Source organism: Cornus florida, unplaced genomic scaffold (genome assembly GCF_030987335.1).
Source record: "Cornus florida cultivar Cherokee Brave unplaced genomic scaffold, ASM3098733v1 CherokeeBrave_3.0.0_Hap2_Chr11, whole genome shotgun sequence".
NCBI lineage: Eukaryota > Viridiplantae > Streptophyta > Magnoliopsida > Cornales > Cornaceae > Cornus > Cornus florida.
Window position 1 is genome coordinate 17,428,089 of NW_026775581.1, and position 6,068 is coordinate 17,434,156.

The window sequence follows — 6,068 nt, forward strand, 5'->3', positions numbered from 1 at the left end:
AATTTTCATGTCCTTAGCTTAGAAGTAGTGTAGTTGCTTTACTTTCTTAGATGTGAGGACAATCTATGCTTGTTGTTTGATATTCCATACTAATGAATGCAAGTAGTATTATTCTCTAACTTGTTAGTTTGATATAATGGCTTAGTTTGATATATTGTGTTATTCATTAGGTTGTCTAGACATTATATGCTTAATTAGTCAATGCATGCTTGTTGATTTAATCAATCACATCTCTTTGTATTGCAACAGATGTTTCCCCTCATTCATTACACATTGAGTGTCTAGAATGGTGATGTTTAGTGGTGATCTATAGATCCCAAGACCTGTCTCTCTTGTTCTCTACCCTTTATTTATTTTAATTGCCTTGTATTGAATTTGTTTACATTATAGTTTAATTAATAAATCAAAACACCATTTGATCACTCGACCTACTAATCCGACCTTGTTTCCATATTAACATAGCCCCCAATCCCTTGGGACAATCCCTACTCACCCTAGCTATATTAGTAGTTAGAGGTAGTAGTGGCTTTTTATAAATTTAAACTTGGCCACACTTTTATTGTAACTTTGGGTGTTAATACAACTAAGGCATCACCAAGTTTTGGCGCCGTTGCATGGGATTGATTTGGCAACGCCGTGTTTTAGAAACAATTAGGAATTAGTACTCTTTTGATCGTGTCTTTACTTTATTATTATTATTTTTTTTAGTTACTTATTGTGTTTATTCTTGATTGGCTAGGTGAATTGAGGAAAGGAAGCCAAGCAAGGGAGAATTGAAAAGCAAGGAGCTAAGCTAAGCATAAAAAGGGCTAAAATCTAAAAATTTGCAAAGCTAAGCAGAAAATTAAAGAAAAATGAATTGAAGTTGCTTAAGGACCCTTTGTGAGATATTTCTAACTCAATCTCTAGTTAAATCGTCGGCCCGCGTGGTGCAAGTTCTTACATTCTTAGATAAATCGTGAGCCCGCGTGGAGGTAAGTTACTTTTCTTTGCATATTGTTCAAGCATGGGAGTATGGGATCAATGTATGAGGATGATGTTCGTTAATTGATTTGTTGTGGAGGTGAAGTGATTGCTATTTGATTGATTACTTGTTATTTGTTTTGTTAGTGCATGCATGGTCGTAGTCATTAAATCCTACTCTTGTTCCTCATAATTTCCATCTTAAATTGGTTGTTCGTAATCCTAGGGGAAGAGGTAGCTCTCATCACTCCATTTCATCAATGGACGAGCAACATGACGACCATGTGGAGGACCTTGGTCACATAGACCAACAAGGCATCCTCTACCCTAATGTGCATTATGACAACATCCAAGTACCATTAGGCATGCCTAGACCATTCATTCCACCACAACAATAAGGCCAAATTCCATTGGGAATGCCTGGCCAATTGTTTCTTCACAACCTCCCATGGTTCAAGTTAATCATGGTGTTCATTTAGTACCACTGGTTGGGAATCCTCCCATTACTTTGCGTGATCATTATGTTCCAAATGAATACAATGCACTGACATGCATTCAATTGCCCCCATTTAGAGCACATCACTATGAGATTAAATCACAAACCATTTAAATGCTTCCTAACTATCATGGACTTCCAAGTGAAGAACTATACAAGCATTTGGATGAGTTTATTGAAGTGTGTTCCACCGTGAAATACATGGACATGCCAGAAGAAGTGTTAAGACTCAAACTTTTTCCTTTTACCCTTAAGGACAAAGCAAAATATTGGTTTAACAATCTTAGGCCTTTTTCAATAACTTCTTGGGCAGAAATGCAACAAAAGTTCTTGAAAAAGTACTACCTGGCATCAAAGACCAATGCTATAAGAACTTCCATTCATGAATTTTCTCAAGGGGAAGGGGAATTGTTTAATGAGGCATGGGAAAGATTTAATGATTTGCTTAGGAAGTGTCCACATCATGACATTCCTAAATGGCAATTAGTCCAATACTTCTTTAAAAGTTTGCCGGATAATAAAAAAAGAATGGTAGATGCATCTATGGGTGGTTTTTACCTTGATAAACATGAGAATGATGTTTGGCAATTGTATGAAAGTATGAGTGAAAACTCCTTGCATAGATCTTTGTCCTCTAAAAATGGTAGAATTCTAGATGGAAGGAAGAATGTCGGCCTATATCAAGTTGACAATTCAAATGACATAGCCACTGAGGTGAAATCCTTAACCCATAGGTTTGATCAATTTTTGGTTAACCACAATTCGGCAAATCAAGTGTCTTCCTCCCCTAATCATGTTCATCATGTATCTAATGAATCTTGTATGACTTATTCTAGTGTCTTACGTATTACTTCCAATTGTCCCCATGGACATACGCAAAATGAGCATCATGAACAAGTTAATGCTGCATTTGTCAACCAAGGGAACAATCCCTATGGCTTACACTACAATCCGGGATGGAGGAACCATCCAAACTTCTCTTGGAAAAGCTAAGGGGAAAGCTCAAACCCTTCCCAAGGTGGTTTTCAAGGAAAGTATGTTCCACCTCCAATGCAAAGCCTAGGTTCCCAAGGTGATAGATCTTCATTTCAATCTTCACATGGAAACCAATTTTCTAATTCTCATTTTCCTAATCAATCATCTTACTCCCAAGGAAATTCTAGGAGTCCCACTTTTGAGGAGAAAGTGTTGACCGCTTTGGGTACTCTAGAGGCAAATACTCAATTATTTCATTCTCATTCTCAATCCATTGCTAAGCTAGAAACCTAAGTCGGGCAAATAACTAGTACCTTAAATGCTAGAGAGAAAAGGAAGACGCCTCTAAATGCCCCACCAAAGCAACAATTTGTTGTGAAAACCAATGAAGGTCACACAATTGAACATGTCAATATGGTGATGACCTTGAGAAGTGGGAAAATTGTGGACAATTGAATTGGTGTTTCTAATGAAGAAAGTGAACCGGTGCAACCAAAAGTTGACACCCGTCCCGTTTCACATTCTGTTCCTCCTTCATTACATGTGCATGATCATCTTTGTGAGAAAATGTTGAAAAATGATTTGAATAATGATTTGAACAATTCTTGTGTTAAAGATGTTTTAAAGAAAAATCTTAATAAAGACTTTGAGCCAAGAGCTCCATTTCTGGACGCCTTAAAAGGGTCCATCTCTCTTGAAAAACAAAAGACCAAAGTGAATGAAATCATTGAAGTGTTTAGGCAAGTGAAGATCAATCTTCCACTTTTGGATGCAATTAAGAAAATTCTGACTTATGCCAAGTTCTTAAAAGATCTTTGCACCTAAAAGAGGAAGAACAAAAGCCAAGCACTAAAGAAAGTGATCTTGACCGAGCAAGTAAGCTCCATCTTGTAACACAACGCTCTCCCAAAGTTTAAGGACCCCGGTTCACCTACTACTTCTTGCATCATTGGTGACCATGTCATTAATCTGGCTCTTTTAGATTTAGGACCAAGTGTTATCCTTCTTCCATACTCAGTATATATTAAATTGGGCTTAGGAGACTTAAAACCGACGTCAGTGGTTTTGCAACTTGCAGACTGATCCATCAAAAAGCCCCAGGGTATCATTGAGGGCGTTTTGATTAAGATTGATAAGTTCTTCTTCCCTGTTGATTTCGTTGTCATCGACACAGAACCGGTCCCAAATCCTAAGAATCAAATTCCCGTTATCCTTGGCCGTCCTTTCTTAGCAACCACAAATGCCAACATCAATTGTAGGACGGGGATAATGAAAATATCATTTGGGCATATGAAAGTGAAGTTGAACATCTTTAATCCAACCCCGAGTTCAATAAACAAGCATGAAGAAGTGTGTGATATGGAAAAATGTATTGACAATGAATGTGATAAAGTTGAATCGTTGCTTGAAGATCAAGTTTCCAAAAGTTCATCTTCCAATTTGATTTCTAAAAAAATTGTTTCTAAAACAAAGTTTGAAAAGGCATGGAAACCCAAGAATTGTATGGACAAAGGACTGTCAATCCCCTTTGAGTCAAATCCTACAAGTTCCTTAGGGAATAATTTCTTGGGTGGGATTCAAAGTGCTTTTCACCCCGTCAAGGAGGGGATGCACAACAAGATTTTCAATCTGGGCTAAAAAAGCCCAACATCTTGCTAGAGACGTTAAACACTAGTGCTTCGTAGGGTTTACAACAATATTGCTCCCTCATTTGTATTTTGTCTATATATATTTTGGGTTCATACACATTGCAAGGACTTTGGTTGAGAATGCATGTATTGTCATTTTCAAATCAAGCATTTTGTGCCTTTTCGATCGATCTCGAAAGAGGTTTGATAGATCGAACTGTCATCCCTGCATCCAATCATCTCTCTGTCCCATCAAGCGTAATTTTTCGGCATATTTCAGCTCTCTGTGTATTGTGTAAACTTCATTTCCGATCGATCTGAGTGTTCCAAGATCGATCAAGATTTTCCTCAGATTGATCTTAATTCCATATTTAGAAAAATTTTTGAACCCATGAAAAATCTCCTCTCTATGCATCGATCGAATTTGTCTGTGGGTTTTCACCTGCTGGATCGATCGAGATTTGATCGATCTAAGTTCGATCGATCTCAATGCCTCCTGTTGACTTTGACTTCTTTTTTAATTTTGTTTTTAATTTAATTTAATTATTTATATATAAAAAAAAATATTCAAAAATCTAAAACTATTTGTTTTTATGTATTTATTTATTTATTTTCCTAAAAATCCAAAAACATTTTGTTTTAATTTCCAAAAAACTAAAAAAATATTTTTAATTTTGAAATTTGTTTTATTTTCAAAAATTCAAAAATTTTCAAAAATACTGTGCCGTTTTGTGGATTCCATCGATCTGAGTTCCTTCATAATCGATCTGAGTTCGATCGATCTGATTTCTTAGTGATCGATCGAACACGTCAAAAACCGTTTTTAAAAATATAACCTAAGGGTCATTTCGATCGATTTCAAGATCGATCCAAAACCCTCTTTCTTCTCTGGTGAGTTCCTCTCTTCTCTCCCATCACCGGTGACCCTCCGGCGACTTCTTCAAAGCTTTCAATCTCTTCCTCACTTAAGATCTCCTCTCATTCTCTCGGTCTCCATTTCTCTCATTCCATTTGGTAAGTTTCAATCTTGTTTTTCAATTTTGAGCTTTAATCTAGTAAAGTCCATGATTTCCATATTTAGATCTAAGCTTTCCATGATTGATTGTTTCCATTTTTGAGTTGATGAAGCATGTGTATATATGTGTATATATATTTATATATATTTTTGATTCCGATTTCAATCTCGGGGCACGTGCCTACATAAGTGACCAATCTTGATGTGTTGAGGTGTAGAGGGACCCACGAGCTTTGCTCGGGTGCCCCCCGTGTTGTCCACGTCACAGATCTGTGACTTTTCGTATTTTTGCAGAGTTCGATCAATCACGTTTTTCTCTAATCGATCAGAGGAAGATCAATCTTAACATGTCCAGATCGATCCAACTTGGATCGATCTCATCTTTTCCTGATCGATCGAATTTCATCACTTTGCATTTTCATATCTCTACACCCTCTATAATGTTCATGCTAGTTTATTTATGCCCAATGCTTGTGTTTTTCACATTGGATGCATTTCATACTCATATTATTCAGCATGCTTCACTTATTTGAACATTCACTATCCATGACTGGCTGCATTATCACTTGCATAGAATCATATGATTCATTTTGAGTTGTCTATCTTACCTGACAAACATGTTTCTATTTGTGTGCTTTCAATTCTATATTTCATATATTATTCCTATTACTGACTCTTGTTGTAAGTGTTTCTTTCTTTTGCAGACCGTGGCCCGAGTCAAGATTGTTGCCAACCAGTAGTGTGTACACCGAGTTCGACAGTGTGTGGAAGAGCCAGAGGAGCATGAGGAGCCAGCTTCAGTTCAGTCTGAATGTTCTTCTTCTTCTTCTGTTTTAGCCTCTTCATCTTCTTCATCAGCCGATGAGGCTGAGCATGTACCACATCTTTCACCACCACCAGCACTATCCGGCCAGGTCCGAGATAGACATAACAGGAGATATTCACACCTACAGGTGGCGCATGAGTCGGTCTTCAACATTGCTTTCTTTTC